The sequence below is a fragment of the Schistocerca serialis genome, chromosome 10 (genome assembly GCF_023864345.2).
Source record: "Schistocerca serialis cubense isolate TAMUIC-IGC-003099 chromosome 10, iqSchSeri2.2, whole genome shotgun sequence".
Taxonomy (NCBI): domain Eukaryota; kingdom Metazoa; phylum Arthropoda; class Insecta; order Orthoptera; family Acrididae; genus Schistocerca; species Schistocerca serialis.
The window spans coordinates 148,201,816-148,220,590 of NC_064647.1; the positions used below are offsets into that span (position 1 = coordinate 148,201,816).

General features: G+C 43.8%; 1 pseudogene; it reads left to right on the forward strand.

Annotated features, from left to right (window-relative positions):
- Nucleotides 1–7,825: 7,825 nt before the first annotated feature.
- LOC126425602 (5S ribosomal RNA) lies at nucleotides 7,826–7,943 on the forward strand (annotated as a pseudogene).
- The last annotated feature ends 10,832 nt before the right edge of the window (nucleotides 7,944–18,775 follow it).

Here is an 18,775-nt window from a genome sequence, read left to right on the forward strand (position 1 = left end):
GGGGAAATGTCTATTTGCGTTCCTTTTTTTTCATTTTTTTTAAGAAAGTAGATCATAAAATTATTCTTCACTGGGTCTGTAGACAGAAAATAGTGATATTAGTACATCTATTAAATTTTATTATAACCAATGCTGCAGTGCAAAGATAAACTAGATATTAAATAAAATGAGCAATCTCTCAACTAGAAAGACAATAGATGTAAAATGTTTCTTATCATTTCATTAGGCATTTTATTAAATATCATAAATTAAGAGCTCCACAGTGTAATCATATGTATTCAAGTTTGAGCATGTCGTATTTGCGATGCTTTCTACAAAGAGATGTCAATAGCGAGGATAATGGCTTCCTTTTTTTTCTTCATCTGTGCCTCTGAAAGGCACACACTAATGGCTTTTTTCCAGGTGACTGTCGCACAGCTGGCTGCCCATGATGCATTATGCGAAGGTCACTTAACTTTCTTACCGAAATATTTACGATGCCAGTTTGCACTACAGTGACAGACTCATATAAAAAATTTAACAGGTCAAGAATTTGAGTTGCAAATGTGTAGAAACAAAATCCTATGAATACAACAGTGTGCAAAAAATTTTTGCCTACATTGTGATACATTCACGCATTTACACACATTTCACAACTCTTAAAGTACGATTCTCAGCTTATTTATCATAAACATACCTCAACAGCATAATACACATCGTCATCGTAATAATAACATCATTACACATCAATCACATCTCAGAATCGTCACAGCTTCTTTCAATAATTTCAAGACCTTCAATAAAGTCATCTACCTCAAACGTACTTCAAAAATCATGATCCGTTACCAAATACATCATTCAAAGCTCTCATAGTATCACAATGGTTCTGAAAAAAAAAATGAACAGTTCACAAAGTACAGACAATATACAGTTTCATAAGTGTGAAGTTATATAACTGTGTAATTGCGTAAACATCTGTCACTGATGTAGTAAAAAAAATGTTTGTCTCTCTCAGTTAAATGATCAGATAGCTGTGTAATTTATGTGTTAGAGAAATATGGTACCGATCTGTAAAGTTGGATAAGCAAATACCATATTAGCTAGGGCTCCTTGTGCTTGCCATACACATGGTACACAAAGTAGGCGTGTACCCCCCTGAGGATTAATGTAATTATACCCTCAGGTGTTACGGATTACAGCAATGGAATGAAATGTACCACGGAAAACTTTCTTTGTAATTCAAAAATCTTGAAAAAGAAATGGTTCAATTACAAAATTAATCACTCAAATGCGTGTCCTGTAGTGCTAAATGTGCATCTTGCTGTAAGATAATTCTGTGGAAGTGTCGTAGTTATCGTCGTCTGTAAGCAAAGTTCTGCTGAAGTCAATGTACTTACCTCATCATAAACGAAAGTGAAATGCTTTGCGTATAGATATCATAGATATTACGTACCTTACCGTGATCAAGAAAGTACTATAATGTAACGTATTGTTGTGCTAGGGAAACGGCTGTCCCATTGTAGCTATACCACAAAAGTTACTACTAAAACATATTTTACTTTCCAGAATAATACATAAAAACTGTGCAGATATAAAACAGATACAGCATAAAAGCAACAATGTAAATTGTGCCACACATTAGTAGCATCGTGATATAATCGTGTAGCTGTCAAAGAAACCAAATGCTAAGTCATCTTTAATCTCACAGAATGTACTTCAAATAAAGAATTTAATTTCAAGTAAACCAAAGTGATGCATTAAGGTCTCATTAGCAGTACCTGTATATGTTCTAAGTATGTAAGCCTTATAGTCGTTACGTAATCGTGCAACTAACAAGCAAGAACGTACACACACAATAACACTGTGTCGTCTGTTCACTATAACAATGCATTCGTAATTACTATCTAAATATGTTCCCGAGGTTCTAGACTGGATAGTTAATTTTAAAACATAGTTGCATGTTAACAGTTTCTAAGTTGGACAACGCGTACTAGAAATGTGAAGTGAAAAGTTTTATGGAAAAGACAAAGTTAAAAAGCAGATTATCTTTCAATAAACGGTTTTATGTGTGAAATGTGGTGTAAACCTTTACTCTTCCTAGTACGCACAGTTTCAACTTCAACGCAATTATCATGTGGTATACGGTTCATCGGTAAAGAATACTGGAATTTTTCTCAAGGTTAGCGTCAATGTTATTTTTCTCTGAGCCAGCCGGCGCACATGGCTGCCTGTGGTGCGAGTCATTGTCCGTCTCTTTGTTGGCACGCGTCGTTATTGGGATTAGGAGACCTAACTTCTACAAATTCTCCTTGCCGAGAGGGCCCAGCCCTGTTTGAATCCCGCCAGTTCTGATGAAATTCAGGTCTGTCGTTACCATTATATCGTCTGTCGTCATGTCGGTAGATTCCGTAGTTTCTTTCTTGTTGGTCACGTGGTGGAGAATTTCTCCCTGAATCGTAACTGCACGCTGGGCCGTTGCGTCTAAAGTTATTCTGTCTCCCTTGATAATAATTATTTTGGTTCCCATATTGTCTGTTTCTCTGATTGTCTCTGTGATAGTCACTACTGCGGAGAGGTGATCTTTCTCTGTAATTATTATTACTCTGCCAATGGTTGTCATACGGGTGGTGTCTGTTTTGGTCACGATTTGTGTTGTGAGAATAGCCTTGTCGTGTCCAGTTATTATTTCTTTCATCGCGGAATTGCGACGGATGTGACATGTAATTGTTGTGTTCCTGTTTTTGCATTCCGCGATTATCAGTATCAATTTCTAATTCTTGTAAGAGTCCCTGAAAAGCTTCAATGTCGTCTTTGCAACGTCCTGACAAAATAATATGTCGTAAATGTTCAGGTAATTCGATTAAGAAAATGCGGATGAGTTCTGAGGGGCTGTATGGACTTGACAGGTACTGATTCTTGTGCAGCATGTCTTCAAAATATTCCACAAGACTGGAAAATTCAGATTGTTCGAAATGTTTCATCATTATGATACTATGTTTTACTCGGTCTTGTGTAGCTTGAGACCAACATGCTGAGAGGAAGGCATGATAAAATTCTCCTTCACTGTGGCAATCGTAAATGACCGATTGCATTCTTACAGCTGGTTCATTCTCTAAATAGCCACACATAAATTCTAATCTGTGCTCTAATGACCTGTTGGGAGGAAAACAATGAGAGAATTGATGAAGCCACGCTTGTGGATGAATGTCGTTGCCAGAATTATTAAATGTTTTGAATTTACGTGTAGTAATAAACAGCTTATAGTCAAAATCATCATGTCGGCGAGTCGCATGTCGGTCATCGTTACGTCGTTTCGGCGGTTCCATCTCAAAATTCGGTGTACCTTGCCAATGTCTTTCATAATTTCCGAAGTGCCCTGTGTTATTATTTAGTGGCTGTTCCGTATTTCTATGTCCCTCTTCCCGTATTGGAGCGCGAGTGTCCTCTGAAATATGTAATTATTTTATTACCTGTGTCAGCTGATCTTGTACTTCCCAGATTTCTCTTTGGTGTTGCGTATTAATTTGATTCTGATTTTGTTTGAATTTCCTAATTTGTTCGCACTCTTCTGTGTTATTAAAGACTACCGGTTTTGTGTCATTCAGATTATCATCTACCTTCGTAGATAAATTATTTAGCTGATCCGAAAGTTCAACTACTTTTCTCATAATGAACTAATTTCCTCCATGTGTCTTTCTGAACCAATTTTCAGAGTATCTACTGTGTCCTTTAAGTTTTCCTGAGTTTTGCAAGTTCCATAACCGAATCGGTAGATGCAACTGAGTCAATTTTAGGTCTCATGATTTTCATGAACAATGGTTTGCAGTTCTTTTATGGCTGCATCGTGATTCTGTAATGCATTTTCATGCCGCGAAAAAATAGGTTGAAAATGCTCACAAATTTGTGTTTTTACGTCATTACAGACTTTTTGACATTTCGATTCAATGTTATGTCACTCAGTAGTTAGATCTTCACGTGTTTGTTCAAGCACGGTGTCTAACTTTTGAAGCTTTTGCTGTGTTTGTCTCTGATTTTGTTCCATTGTGTCTAACATTTGAAGCTTTTGCTGTGTTTGTCTCTGATTTTGTTCCATTGTGTCTAACTTTTGAAGCTTTTGCTATGTTTGTCTCTGATTTTGTTCCATTTGTTGCATTAATTGCAATAATAATGTATTAGTGTCTGGAATCTGTTTCTCTATGCTTTCCGGCAGTGCATTTTCACCGGAAACATTCACATTTTGACAAGCAGAAAATGTGTCTTGACTCATTTGAGAAAACGGTGACAACCCAAAACCTAAGTCTATAGTATTTGCAATATTGTGTTCTGTCATTTCGGATTCCTGAGGCGAGCTGTTGCCGACCGATCGATCGATAATGCTTCCCTGTTCACTACTTGTTTCATTGTCTACACCATTATTTGCCGCCCGCTCCATTTCCCTACGCACAATTACCAAATTACTACTTCTAATGTCTGTTAATTTACTACACAGTGGTGCTGATAAGCTACGCTCGTCGTCGCTATTATTTCTCAGTTTACTTTGGAGCCTAGTGTTACGTTTTTCACACGCCATTATTGTCACAATATTTCACACGACAACACAGAAAAGCACAATTTGAAGAGCAAAATAAGAAAACACATTAACATAACATTGAAAATAATATCTCGTTAATTGCAAGCGCAGCTGCGAAATACTTGGTGCAAATCTACATGCATGCCACAACTGTTTTACTGTACAATAATGAAAAACTACAACCACAAAGGAAATTCTCTCTACAATTACGCGCTAGCAATAAACAAAGGCTGCACTAATTACACAAACTACAAGAAAAAATTAGAAGATTCCAGTGAGGTATCCTCGGCTAAGGGTCGACATATGAAACGTCCCCTTAGAAAAATTATACAAACTGACACACAATATTTTTTAGCGCAACGCAATCTGACTTTCAAAATCCCCACAAAAGAATGGCCCTGACTAACATTAAACTATATCTTTCACAAATCACTTACAAAAATCTTCGTTACTCGAACTACTGCAATACAGCGAGCGCCACTACTGCCAGCTAAATAAAAGATTGAAACTACTGAAGGCGCTAACTACTGATAGGCATAGTTAGCAAATGAAAGATTTTGATAGAGAACAAATAATGTATTTACCTTAATAGTGTTCAAAAGTCATAATACATATATCAGTTCATGGCATCCAGTCTTACAAATGTACTGTCCCTGTCCAAAACTCCGCCATCTCTCTCCCCACATCCACCACTGCTGGCGGCTCACCTCCAACTGCGCAACGCTAAGCACTGTTAACATGCAGCTGCCCAACACTACAATGGCGAGTATTACAACAATGCCAACCAGCCACTGACTGCACACAGCACAGCCAGTGATTTTCATACAGAGCGCTACGTGGCGTTACCAATATAAAAAACCTAAACAGCCTACTTACAAGCTCTTCAGCTAAAAGCTTGGCAACCGTATTAACCAGTTGTTGCGACCTTGAAAGTTGTGTAAGTAGTGTTTCCACTTTCGGCGTGTGGAAACGCAAACATGTATGTTAGGGTTGTAGAGGGGGGGGGGAAGGGGTAGTCAGGGATCCTACGTGTAAGTAAGAGGGCAGGCTGACAAGTAATGCCTCTGAATTTTTTATTCTGTTCTCAATATTGGTTGGGGTGTTAAAATGTCATGCGGATTACTCGGTCGACTTCCCCACTTCGCTGATTCAGATTGCAACCCCCTGGAGCTACAGAGCTCCGAACGGTAGCGTGTAATTTGGCGGTTTAGAGCGTAACTACACTCATGCTCATAAATTAAGGATAATGGTGATACATGGTGAAACATAGCTCTGGTGGTCGGTTTGTGGGTTTAAATCACCTCGGGGTATGACCATGCGGTGCATTTGACGTGCGGTCGTCGCACGGTGGCGCTGGCAGCAGTCCACATACGCAGAGTTGTGTTGGTGCATGTCAGAATACGGTGCAGCGAGTAAGTCTGCAGACGTTTTCAGACGTGCTAATGGTGACTGTGTGTTGATAATGGCTCAAAGAACACATATTGATGACGTTTCGAGGGGTAGAATACTAGGGCGACTGGAGGCTGGTCAAACACAGTAGATTGTAGCACGGGCCCTCCGTGTGCCACAAAGTGTGATCTCAAGATTATGAACATTATTATGGAGGTCGTGATTTGATGGTGTGGGGTGGGATTATGATTGGTACACATACATCCCTGCATGTCTTTAACAGAGGTACTGTAACAGGTCAGGTGTATCGGGACGTCATTTTGCACCAGTATGTCCGCCTTTTCAGGGGTTCAGTGGGTCCCACCTTCCTACTGATGGATGATAACGCACGGACCCACCGAGCTGCCATCGTGGAGGAGTACCTTGAAACAGAAGATATCAGGCGAACGTAGTGGCCTGCCTGTTCTCCAGACCTAAATCCCATCGAGCTGTTCTGGGATGCTGTCGGTCGACATATCGCTGCACGTCTTCAAAACTCTACGACACTTCAGGAGCTCCGATACGCACTGGTGCGAGAATGGGAGACTATAATGGTTCAAATGGCTCTGAGCACTATGGGACTTAACATCTATGGTCATCAGTCCCCTAGAACTTAGAACTACTTAAACCTAACTAACCTAAGGACAACACACAACACCCAGTCATCACGAGGCAGAGAAAATCCCTGACCCCGCCGGGAATAGAACCCGGGAACCCGGGCGCGGGAAGCGAGAACGCTACCGCACGACCACGAGCTGCGGACTGGGAGGCTATACACCAGCAGCTACTCCACCACCTAATCCAGAGTATTCCAACGCGTTGTGCGGCCTGTGTACATGTGCATGGTGATCATACCCCATACTGATGTCGGGGTACATGCGCAGGAAACAGTGGCGTTTTGTAGCTCATGTGTTTCGGGACGGTTTTCTCAGCTTATCACCAATACCGTGGACTTACATATCTGTGTCGTGTGTGTTCCCTATGTGCCTATGCTATTAGGGCAAGTTTTGTGTGGTGTCACGTTGTGTGGCACTACATTCTGCAATTATCCTTAATTCATGAGCATGAGTGTATGTCGGTGAGTGAGAAACAGCGTGCTGTAATCGAGTTTCTGGCTACAGCATGACAGCATGACAAAGCCAGAGCACACACGAGCGTTGCGACATCTTCAACAAAGGGACGCCGTGGGTTTACTGTAATCAATCATACTACATACACGCCACACTTGACCGCATCCGATTTTCGTCTGTTTGCGAAACTTAGGAACACCTCCAAGGACTTTACTTTCATAGTGATGAAGCGGTGCAAACGAAGCCAAACATTCTACTGTGACGGTCTCAACAAACTGGTCTAACGTTGAGAGACAAGTGGTCGTTGCCTGGGCGACTGTGTTGAGAAATAAATATGCTCGCCCGAAATGTTCACTCCAAAATTTAAGCATATATAATTCAGGACTATATAATCAACGTCGATATGCAGCAGGGTTTTGAAACATATATTGTGTTCGAACATTATGAATTACCTCGAAGAGAACGATCTATTGACACACAGCGAACACGGATTAAGGAAACATCGTTCTTGTGAAACACAATTAACTCTCCACTCACACGAAGGGTTGAGTGCTATGACCCAAAAAATTCAAATCGATTCCGTATTTCTGGATTTCCAGAAGCTTTTGACGCTGTGCCCCACAAACGGTTTGTAGTAAGACTGCGTGCTTCTGGAACACCGTCTCAGTTATGCGACTGGATTCGTGATTTCATGTTAGAGAGTTCACAGTTGGTAGTAACTGATGGAAGGTCATCGAGTAAAACAGAAGTAATTTCTGGCGTTCCCCAAGCTAGTGTTCGCAACGGCCTTGCCGCGGTGGATACACCGGTTCCCGTTAGATCACCGAAGTTAAGCGCTGTTGGGCGTGGCCGGCATTTGGATGGGTGACCATCCTTGCCGCCATGTGCTGTTGCCATTTTTCGGGGTGCACTCAGCCTCGTGATGCCAATTGAGGAGCTACTCGACCGAATAATAGCGGCTCCGGTCAAAGAAAACCATCGTAACGACCGGGAGAGCGGTGTGCTGACCACACGCCCCTCCTATCCGCATCCTCATCTGAGGATGACACGGCGGTCGGATGGTCCCGATGGGCCAGTTGTGGCCTGAAGACGGAGTGCTGTGCCAAGCTAGTGTTTAGGCCCTGTGCTGTTCCTTATCTACACATACGATTTAAGAGACCATCTGAGCAGCCATCTCAGGTTGTTTTTAGATGAAGCTGTCGTTTATCGTCGAGTAAAGGCATCAGAAGATGTGGTCAGCGCGAAGGAATGTCATACCTAACGGCCCGAGTTCGATTACCGTCTGGGTCGGAGATTTTATCCGCTCAGGGACTGGTTGTTGTGTTGTCCTTATCACCATTTCACCCACAACGACGTGCAAGTCACCGATGTGGCGTCAACTCGAAAGCCTTGCACCGGCCAACGGTCTACCCGACGGGAGGCCTTAGCCACACGGAATTTCCATATCAGAAGATCAAAACGAATTGAGAAGCGATATAGACAGGATATCTGTAAAATGCGAAAATTACCAGTTGACCCAAATAATGAAAAGTGCCGGCCCATCCACATGACTGCTAAGAGAAATCCCTTAAACTTCTCTTACACTATAAATCTGTCAAATCTTAAGGCCGTAAATTCAGTTATTGAACAACTTAAACTGGAAAGAACACGTAGAGAATGTCGCGGGGAAGGAGAAGCAAAAACTACGTTTTATTGGCAGAACAGTTAGAGGATGCAACAGATCTACTAAAGAGACTGCCTACACTGCGCTTGTCCGTCCTCTTTTGGAGTATGCTGCGCGCTGTGGTATCAATACCAGATAAGATTAAAGAGTACATCAAGAAAGTTCAAAGAAGAGCAGGACGTTTTGTGTTATTGCGAAATAGGAGAGGGACTGGCATTGACATGATATAGGATTTGGGTGGACACCATTAAAACAAAGGCGTTTTTCGTTGCGGCGGAATCTTCCGACCGAATTTCTACCACCAACTTTCTCCTCCGAATGCGAAAATATTTTGTAGACGCCATCCTACACTGGGAAAACGATCAGCACAATGAAATAAGGGAAATCAAAGCTCACACGTAAAGATAAGGCGGTCGTTTTTTACGCTCGCTGTCAAGCACTTAAGTTGGATTTCCAGAGTCAATGCGAACAAGAGGTGACCGAGACGTGTAACCCATACCATCACGCCGGGTGATACGCCAGTATGGCGATGACGAATACACCCTTCCAATGTGCTTCACCGCGATGTCGCCAAACACGAATGTGGCCATCATGATGTTGTAAACAGAACCTGGATTCATCCGAAAAAATGACGTTTAGCCATTCGTGCACCCAGGTTCGTCGTTGAGTACAGTATCGCAGGCGCTCCTGTCTGTGATGCAGCGCCAAGTGTAACCGTCCCCACGGTCTCCGAGCTGATAGTCCAAGCTGCTGCAAACGTCGTCGAACTGTTCGTGCAGATGGTTGCTGTCTTGCAAACGTCCCCATCTGCTGACTCAGGGATCGAGACGTGGCTGCACGATCCGTTACAGCCATACGGATAAGATGCCTGTCATCTCGACTGCCAGTGATACGAGGCCGTTGGGATTCAGCACGGCGTTCCGTATTACCCTCCTGAACCCACCGATTCCATATTCTGCTAACAGATCTCGACCAACGTGAGCAGCAATGTCGCGATAGGATAAACCGCAATCGCGATAGGCTACTATCCGACCTTTATCAAAGTCGGAAACGTGATGGTACTCATTTCTCCTTCTTACACCAGGCATCACAACAACGTTTCACCAGGCAACGCCGGTCAACTGCTGTTTGTGTATGAGAAATCGGCTGGAAACTTTCCTCATTTCAATACGTTGTAGGTGTCGCCAACGGCGCCAGCCTTGTGTGAATGTTCTGAAAAGTTAATCATTTGGATATCACAGCATCTCTTTCCTGTCGGTTAAATTTCGCGTCTGTAGCGCGTCATCTTCGTGGTGTAGCAATTTTAATGGCCAGTAGTGTAGTAACCCGCATGGACATTCCAGCAATTCCTCTGCGAGACCGTCTCGGGCCGACGCCGTGGGACGACCCAAAGGGGCACCGGCTGCTGCTGTGGGCTGGACCGCGGTGGTCTAGCGGTTCTAGGCGTTCAGTGCGGAGCCGCGCGACTGCTACGGTCGCAGGTTCGAATCCTGCCTCGGGCATGGATGTGTGTGATGTCCTTAGGTTAGTTAGGTTTAAGTAGTTCTAAGTTCTAGGGAACTTTTGACCTCAGCAGTTGAGTCCCATAGTGCTCAGAGCCATTTCCATTTCTGGGCCGGACCGCAGGGCCCGGCTGCGGCGGCGAGTGGCTGGCGGCTGCAGGTTGGCGCCACGTGGGCCGGTGGTTCGACTGCGGTGTGAGCCCGCGACCTCTCGGGAGGCCGCTGTCTGGAGGCGTCTGCGGGCGCGTCGCATCGGTAAACAGCGGTGCGAGAGAAAGCGAGCCACGCCCCCGCTGAGGCTCTCGCCGTGATTCACGGTTACGCCCACTCTGAGGCTACACCTACACCGGATCCGTATTGCTTCCTATACGATGTGGAGCGATGTCGTCACCCTACGTCACCCGAGGTCGTCCACGATGAATGCATGCACTTGCGTCGGTTAACACCAGATCGGGAGTCAGCTGCAGTTCTGTTGTGGGGTACCACCAGTGATTCTAGTTGACTTGTACTGGAAAAAAAACGTTCTCCTTAATAAGAGACCGTAAAAAAGGTACGGGTGCACCACTTGAACGGAGACGGATTTGCTGGGGAATTTTTTCAAAGCATCTAACGTTTACAAAATTGATGAAATTCTCTGGAGCTTCCAGCCGCGTCAAGCGGTTTAAAATCCACGAGTTTTCGGCCGAGTATTCTTCAGGTGGTGACTGTCTTTCGGTTACTGCTGCCGTCCTTCTACAGGATGAATCGCATAAAACTTGCACCGCAAATGTTCCGGAAATGGAAAGTGCTATTGATGTGTGGTTTTCACGGAGTGGTTTGGAAGTAGGGGTTCGTATTGTTAACCAGTCAACAGATTGTAATAATGTAAGTCTGCACGCTTTCGTAGCCGTTGTCACTGAAGATAAAATCTTCTGGGTTATTAAGCCGCGTAATATTTCTTCTAAAATGATCAATGTTTCGACCACTCGGATCTTCCTCAGGATCTTCTGGTGCCCATACTGTTCTTGTAGTAGTGGACACCAGAAGATCCTGAGGAAGATCCCAGAAGATGGGTCCAAACGTCGATGGAACAATGCCTTTTCACATCAAAAAGTTAAAAGTAGAGCAAATCAGAAAGTCAGTGGTGTTTGTTGCAGGATTCTAGTGCAAGTCGTTTACGAGGTATCTTATTTTTAAATGTTTCCACATCGACACTTGTGCAATATCTGTGGCAGCACACACCGAAGACCAACACAAGTGCATACAATAGTTATGTGGATTCCGACCAGTAACGAGGCAACTGACCGTCACAGGTTGTGTTCAACATGACCCCAGCAGCGGCAATAAACGCTTGCAGTCTGGAATGGAACGATTGCTGCCCACATGTTAGCATTTCATCGGAGATGTCCGAGCAGGCTGCAGTAAAATGTCGTTGCATACCGTCAGGTGTAGTTGGTATGTCGTTGCAGACAGAGTCTTTTAGAATCCCCCACAGAAAAAAGTCTACAGGCGACAAATTTGCGGCACGTGCCGGCCAAGATACATGTCCTCTCCGTCCAATCCAACGATTTGGAAGTAATTCGTGAAGACAAGCTGTGGTACTTCGTGGACTGGCGTGGCAGTATCATCTGCTCGCAGATGCATCTCACTAAATGACCGTGACACTAACCTCACAAAAACGGGAGCTATACATATACACTCTAAGGCGAAACAACGACGCACTCACAAAGGAATTATCCGAATGAGACGAGAATCGATAGATGTGTTTTACATGTAGAGACAAACAAATCGTTACAATTTCAGAAAAACTGGATCTACATCTACATGGATACTCTGCAAATCACATTCAAGTGCGTGGCAGAGGGTTCATCGAACCACCTTCACATTTCTCTATTATTCCAATCTCGTGTAGCACGCGGAAAGAAGGAACACCTATATCTTTTCGTACGAGCTCTGATTTCCCTTATTTTATCGTGGTGATCATTCCTCCCTATGTAGGTTGGTGTCAACAAAATATTTTCGCATTCGGAGGAGAAAGTTGGTGATTGGAATTTCGTGAGAAGATTCCATCGCAACGAAAAACGATGTCCAGCCCAAATCCTGTATCATTTCTGCGACTCTCTCTCCCATATTTCACGATAATACAAAACCTGCTGCCTTTCTTTGAAGTTTTTCCATGTACTCCGTCAGTCCTATCTGGTAAGGACCCCACACCGCGCAGCAGTATTCTAAAAGAGGACGGACAAGCGTAATGTAGGTAGTCTCGTTAGTAGGTCTGTTACATTTTCTAAGTGTCCAGCCAATAAAACGCACACTTTGTTTAGCCTTCCCCACAACATTTTCTATGTGTTCCTTCCAATTTAAGTTGTTCGTAATTGTAATACTTAGGTATTTAGTTGAAATTGCGACTTTTAGATTAGATTGATTTATCGTGTAACCGAAGTTTAACGGATTCCCTTTTAGCACTCATGTGGATGACTTTCCACTTTTCGTTATTTATGGTCAGCTGCCACTTTATTCAAGACAAAGAGCTTCACTAATTGAGAAAATCAGTAACGCGTTGGCACACCTCTGGTCCTTATGGAAGCAGTTACAAGGTTTGTCATTGATAAGTTGTTGGATGTCCTCATAAGGGATATCGTTCTGTTCAAACGGTGCGTTAGATCTTCATAATCCTGAGCAGGTTGGAGGGGCATGACCCAAAATTCCCCAAACTCTCATTTGCGGAGAGAACCGGCGATCTTGCTAGCCAAGATACGGTTTGGCAAGCAATAATGCCAGCAGTGTGCCGGCGGACACTTTTTTTAAAAGTTGTCAGCCTTCTGACTTGTTTGGTGCGACCCGCCACGGATTCCTCCCCTGTGCTAACCTCTTCATCTCAGAGTAGCTCTTGCAACCTAATTCCTCAATTGTCTGCTGGATGTATTCCAACCTCTGTCTTCCTCTGCAGTTTTTGCATTCTACAGCTCCCTCCAGTACCATGGAAATCATTCCCTGGTATCTCAACAGATATCCTATCAACCTGTCGCTTCTCCTTGTCAGTGCTTTCCACGTATTCCTTTCATCTCCGATTCCGAGCAGAACCTCCTCATTCCTTATCAGTCCACCTAATTTTCAGTATTCGTCTGAGGAACCAAATTTCAAATGCTTCGATTCTCTTCTGTTCTGGTTTTCCCACGGTCCACGTTTCACTACCATTACTGTGCTCCAAACGTACGTTCTCATAAATTTCTTCCTCAAATTGAAGCCTATGTTTGACACTAGTAGACTTCTCTTGGCCAGGAATGCCCCTTTTTGCCATTGCTAGTCTGCTTTGATGTCCTCCTTGTTCCATTAGTCATTGGTTATTTTACTGCCTAGGTAGTAGAATTTCTGAACTTCATCTACTTCGTGGCCATCAATCCTGATGTTAAGTTTCTCACTGTTCTCATTTCTGCTACTTCTCATTACTTTCGTCTTTCTTCGATTTACTCTCAAACCATACTGTGTACTCATTAGACTGTTCATTCTGTTCAGCAGATCATTTAATTCTTCTTCACTTTCACTCAGGATAGCAATGTCATCAGCGAATCGTATCATTGATATCCTTTCAACTTGTATTTTAATTCCACTCCTGAACCTTTCTTTTATTTCCATCATTGCTTCCTCGATGTACAGATTGAAGAGTAGGGGCGAAAGGCTACAGCCTTGTCTTACACCCTTCTTAATACGAGCACTTCGTTCTTGATCGTCCACTCTTATTATTCCCTCTTGGTTGTTGTACATATTGTATATGACCCGTCTCCCCCTATAGCTTACCCCTACTTTTTTCAGAATCTCGAACAGCTTGCATAATTTTATATTGTCGAACTCTTTTTCCAGGTCGACAAATCCTATGAAAGTGTCTTGATTTTTCTTTAACCTTGCTTCCATTATTAGCCGTAACGTCAGAATTGCCTCTCTCGTCCCTTTACTTTTCCTAAAGCCAAACTGATCGTCACCTAGCGCATTCTCAATTTTCTTTTCCATTCTTCTGTATATTATTCTTGTAAGCAGCTTCGATGCATGAGCTGTTAAGCTGATTGTGCGATAATTCTCGCACTTGTCAGCTCTTGCAGTCTTCGGAGTTTTGATGATCATATTTTTCCGAAAGTGAGATGGTACGTCGCCAGACTCACTCATACATTGTGCACACCAACGTGAATACTTTTTTTGCCACTTCTGCCAACGATTTTAGAAATTCTGATGGAATGTTATCTATCCCTTCTGCCTTATTTGATCTTAAGTTCTCCAAAAATCTCTTAAATACTGATTCTAATACTGAATCCCCTATCTCTTCTACATCGACTCCTGTTCCTTCTTGTACCACATCAGACAAATGTTCCACCTGATATAACCCTTCAATGTACTCTTTCCACCTGCATGCTCTCTCCTCCGCATTTAGCAGTGGAAATCCCATTACGCTCTTAATGTTACTACTCTTTCTTTTAACTTCAACGAAGCTTGTTTTGATTTCCTTTATGCTGAGTCTGTCCTTCTGACAATCATTTCTTTTTCAATTTCTTTACATTTTCCATGTAGCCATTTCGTGCTGACTACTGTGCACTTCCTATTTATTTCATTCCTCAACGACTTGTATTTCTGTATTGTTGAATTTCCCTGAACACTATATTGCTGAATTACACTACTGGCCATTGCAATTGCTACTCCACGAAGATGACGTGCTACAGACGCGAAATTTAACCGACAAGAAGAAGATGCTGTGATATGCAAATTATTAGCTTTTCAGAGCATTCACACAAGGTTGGCGCCGCTGACGACACCTACAACGTGCTGACATGAGGAAAGTTTCCAACCGATTTCTCATACACAAACAGCAGTTGACCGGCATTGCCTGGTGAAACGTTGTTGTGATGCCTCGTGTAAGGAGGAGATATGCGTACCATCACGTTTCCGACTTTGATAAAGGTCGGATTGTAGCCTATCGCGGTTGCGGTTTATCGTATCGCGACATTGCTGCTCGCGTTTGTCGAGATCCAATGACTGTTAGCAGAATATGAAATCGGAGGGTTCAGGAGGGTAATACGGAACGCCGTGCTGGATCCCAATGGCCTCATATCACTAGCAGTTGAGATGACGGGAATCTTATCCGCATGGCTGTAACGGATCGTGCAAACAACTCTCGATCCCTGATTCAACGTTTGCAAGACAACAACCATCTACACGAACAGTTCGACGACGTTTGCAGCAGCATGGACAATCAGCTCGGAGACGTGGTTGCGGTTAACCTTGACGCTGTATCGCAGACAGGAGCGCCTGCGATGGAGTACGCAACGACGAACCTGGGTGCACGGATGGGAAAACGTCATTTTTTCAGATGACTCCAGGTTCTGTTTACAGCATCATGACGGTCGCATCCGTGTTTGGCGACATCGCGGTGAACGCACATTGGAAGCGTGTATTCGTCATCGCCATACTGGCGTATCACCCGGCGTGATGGTATGGGGTGCCATTGGTTACACGTCTCGGTCACCTCTTGTTCGCATTGACGGCACTTTGAACAGTGGGCGTTACATTTCAGATGTGTTACGACCCGTGGCTCTACCCTTCATTCGATCCCTGCGAAACCCTACATTTCAGCAGGATAATGCACGACCGCGTGTTGCAGGTCCTGTACGGGCCTTTCTGGATACAGAAAATGTTCGACTGCTGCCCTGGCCAGCACATACGCCAGATCTCTCACCAACTGAAAACGTCTGGTCAAAGGTGGCCGAGCAACTGGCTCGTCACAATACGCCAGTCACTACTCTTGATGAAGCTGCATCGTGAACTGTACCTGTACACGCCATCCAAGTTGTATTTGACTCAATGCCCAGGCGTATCGAGGCCGTTATTACGGCCAGAGGTGGTTGTTCTGGCTACTGATTTCTCAGGATCCATGCATTTAAATTGAGTGAAAATGTAATCACATGTCAGTTCTAGTATAATATATTTGTCCAATGAATACCCGTTTATCATCTGCATTTCTTCTTGGTATAGCAATTTTAATGGCCAGTAGTGTATATGCACCGAATGGCTGGCCATGAAGGGGTACAAACCGGGACGTAGCGCATTGTCGACCTACGGCTGTCCTATAAGGGTGTCGCGGATGACAACCAAAGCGGACCTGCTATGAAAAGAAATGACACCCCCGACCATCATTCCTGACTACCGGGCCGTACGGCGGACGACATTCAGGTTGGTATTCTGTCACTTTCTGGAGCGTCTCCAGACACGTCTTCGGCCTGGAATATCATTGGCTGGAGTAGAATTGTCTTCAGTGATGAGTCCCGCTCCGAACTGAGCCCGGATGACCGGCGGAGACATGACTGGAGAAGCTTCAGACAGCAGTGGTATACCAACCATATGCCCTGACAACCACACTCTGGAGCCACTTCTTTTCATAGCACGCTCCCTTTGGTTGTCATCCACGCTCGACGATATTTTGTTGCCCTCCATGGCAAGCCATAATGGGCTCACACTTCAGCAAGATAATGCTCGGCCGCACATGCTGCTTCTTGCCTTCGTGGTTGCCAAACCCTACCTAGGCGAGCAAGATCGCCGGAATTTAATTGTAGATACAGGTCTAAGTGACCAAAGAAGTGGTCATAGATCCACTGTCACGGATCAGGATGAATTCAGAGTGCTTAAACATGTAACGAGAGCAATGTCGCCACTGGAAATTTTAAGATATCGACTAACGTTTACGACCATATGTGTCCTATACCGAAGTGTACATGATGATTCCATGATGATGTTACAAACTATCAGGGATAATGGAGAAGGGTAAACGCCTCAATACGAGGTAAGGTTTCCTTCACCGGAAACGACCGAGTCGAAAAGTAAGAAGCAGAATATGTAATTGATTTCCGCCCTAGCGTCGCGCAGCACTCAGGTTAAGGCCCACAATTTCTGAACCCTGATCATCACATACTGAATTCTCGCTGAATGCTGTCCAGTACCCTCAGATAATTTCTCCTGTTGATGAACCAGTAACGGCACACGTCATTAAATGTCCGGGAGACCGCAAATCCTACCTCTACGGTACAGTAATGACGAAATTCATTTACGTGCATTAGTTTCAAAAAGTGCTACATTTACAACAATTTTCAAATTGGCGTCCCCAGGTTCAACGCGTGCATTGCATCGTCTCGCCAACTTCTTTTGTTCCAGTTATAATATCAATGGGACCCGGGGCAAGTAAGGCTAGCAACCTGCTTCCCTGGTACTTTAAATATGATACTGGCAACAATCAGAGCAAAATGCCTCGGACCTTTGGAGATGGCGGAGTCCCACCTCTAATTGAAAAACCAGGGACTCCTGAGATACGACTCGGCAAAGGAATGGTAACGAGATGGGGAGCTATTAATATCAATGGGGGCTACTCTGGGAAGAAGGCAGAGCTGGCAGAGGCTGCAAGTAAGATGGAGTTGGACGTTTTAGCTGTTAGTGACATTCGGGTAAGGGGTGAGAAAGAAGAGGAAGTGGGAGAATACAAGGTCTACCTGTCAGGAGTCAAAGCAGGAGTAGCACAATGGGGTGTAGGGCTTTACATCAGGAAAGAAATGGAACCCAGCGTAGTTGCAATAAGGTATGTAAACGAACAACTGATGTGGATAGATTTGACAGTGTCTAGCAAAAAAATTAGGACTGTGTCAGTATATTCGTATTGTGAAGGGACAAATCAAGATAAGATGGATAGTTTTTATGACGCACACAGTGATGTAGTTGTTAGAGTAAAGGACAAGGACAGTGTTCTGCTCATGGATGATTTTAATGCCAGGATTGGAAATCGAACAGAAGGGTATGAAAAGGTTATGGGTAAATTTGGAGAGGATATGGAGGCCAACAGGAACGGGAAACAACTCTTGGATTTCTGTGCCAGTATGGGCTTAGTAACCACAAACTCCTTTTTTAAACATAAGAACATTCACCGGTATACTTGGGAAGGCAGGGGAACCAGATCTGTCATTGACTATATAATAACAGATCAGGAATTCAGGAAGGCTGTGAGGGACACACGTGTATTCAGGGGATTCTTTGATGACACTGATCACTATTTAATCTGCAGTGAAATTGGTATTGTGAGGCCGAAAGTGCAGGAGGTCAGGTCCATATGTAGGAGGATAAGAATGGAGAAACTTCAGGATAAGGAAATCAGGCACAAGTACATAACAGTGATCTCAGAAAGGTACCAGTTAGTTGAAAGTAGTCAATTACAGTCATTGGAAAAGGAATGGACAAGGTACAGGGTCACAGTACTAGAAATGGCTAAAGAATGTCTTGGAACAGTAGTGTGTAAAGGTAGGATGCAGTAAACAGCTTGGTGGAATGACACAGCCAAGGCAGCCTGTAGAAGGAAGAAGAAGGTGTATCAAACATGGCTACATACTAGAACTCAGGTAGACAGAGAAAGTTATGTTGAAGAAAGGAACAAAGTCAAACAGATAATTGCAGCATCCAAGAAGAAATCTTGGGAAGACTTTGGAAACAGGTTGGAGACTTTTGGTCAACCTGCTGGAAAACCATTCTGGAGTGTAATAAGGAGTCTTCGAAAGGGAGGTAA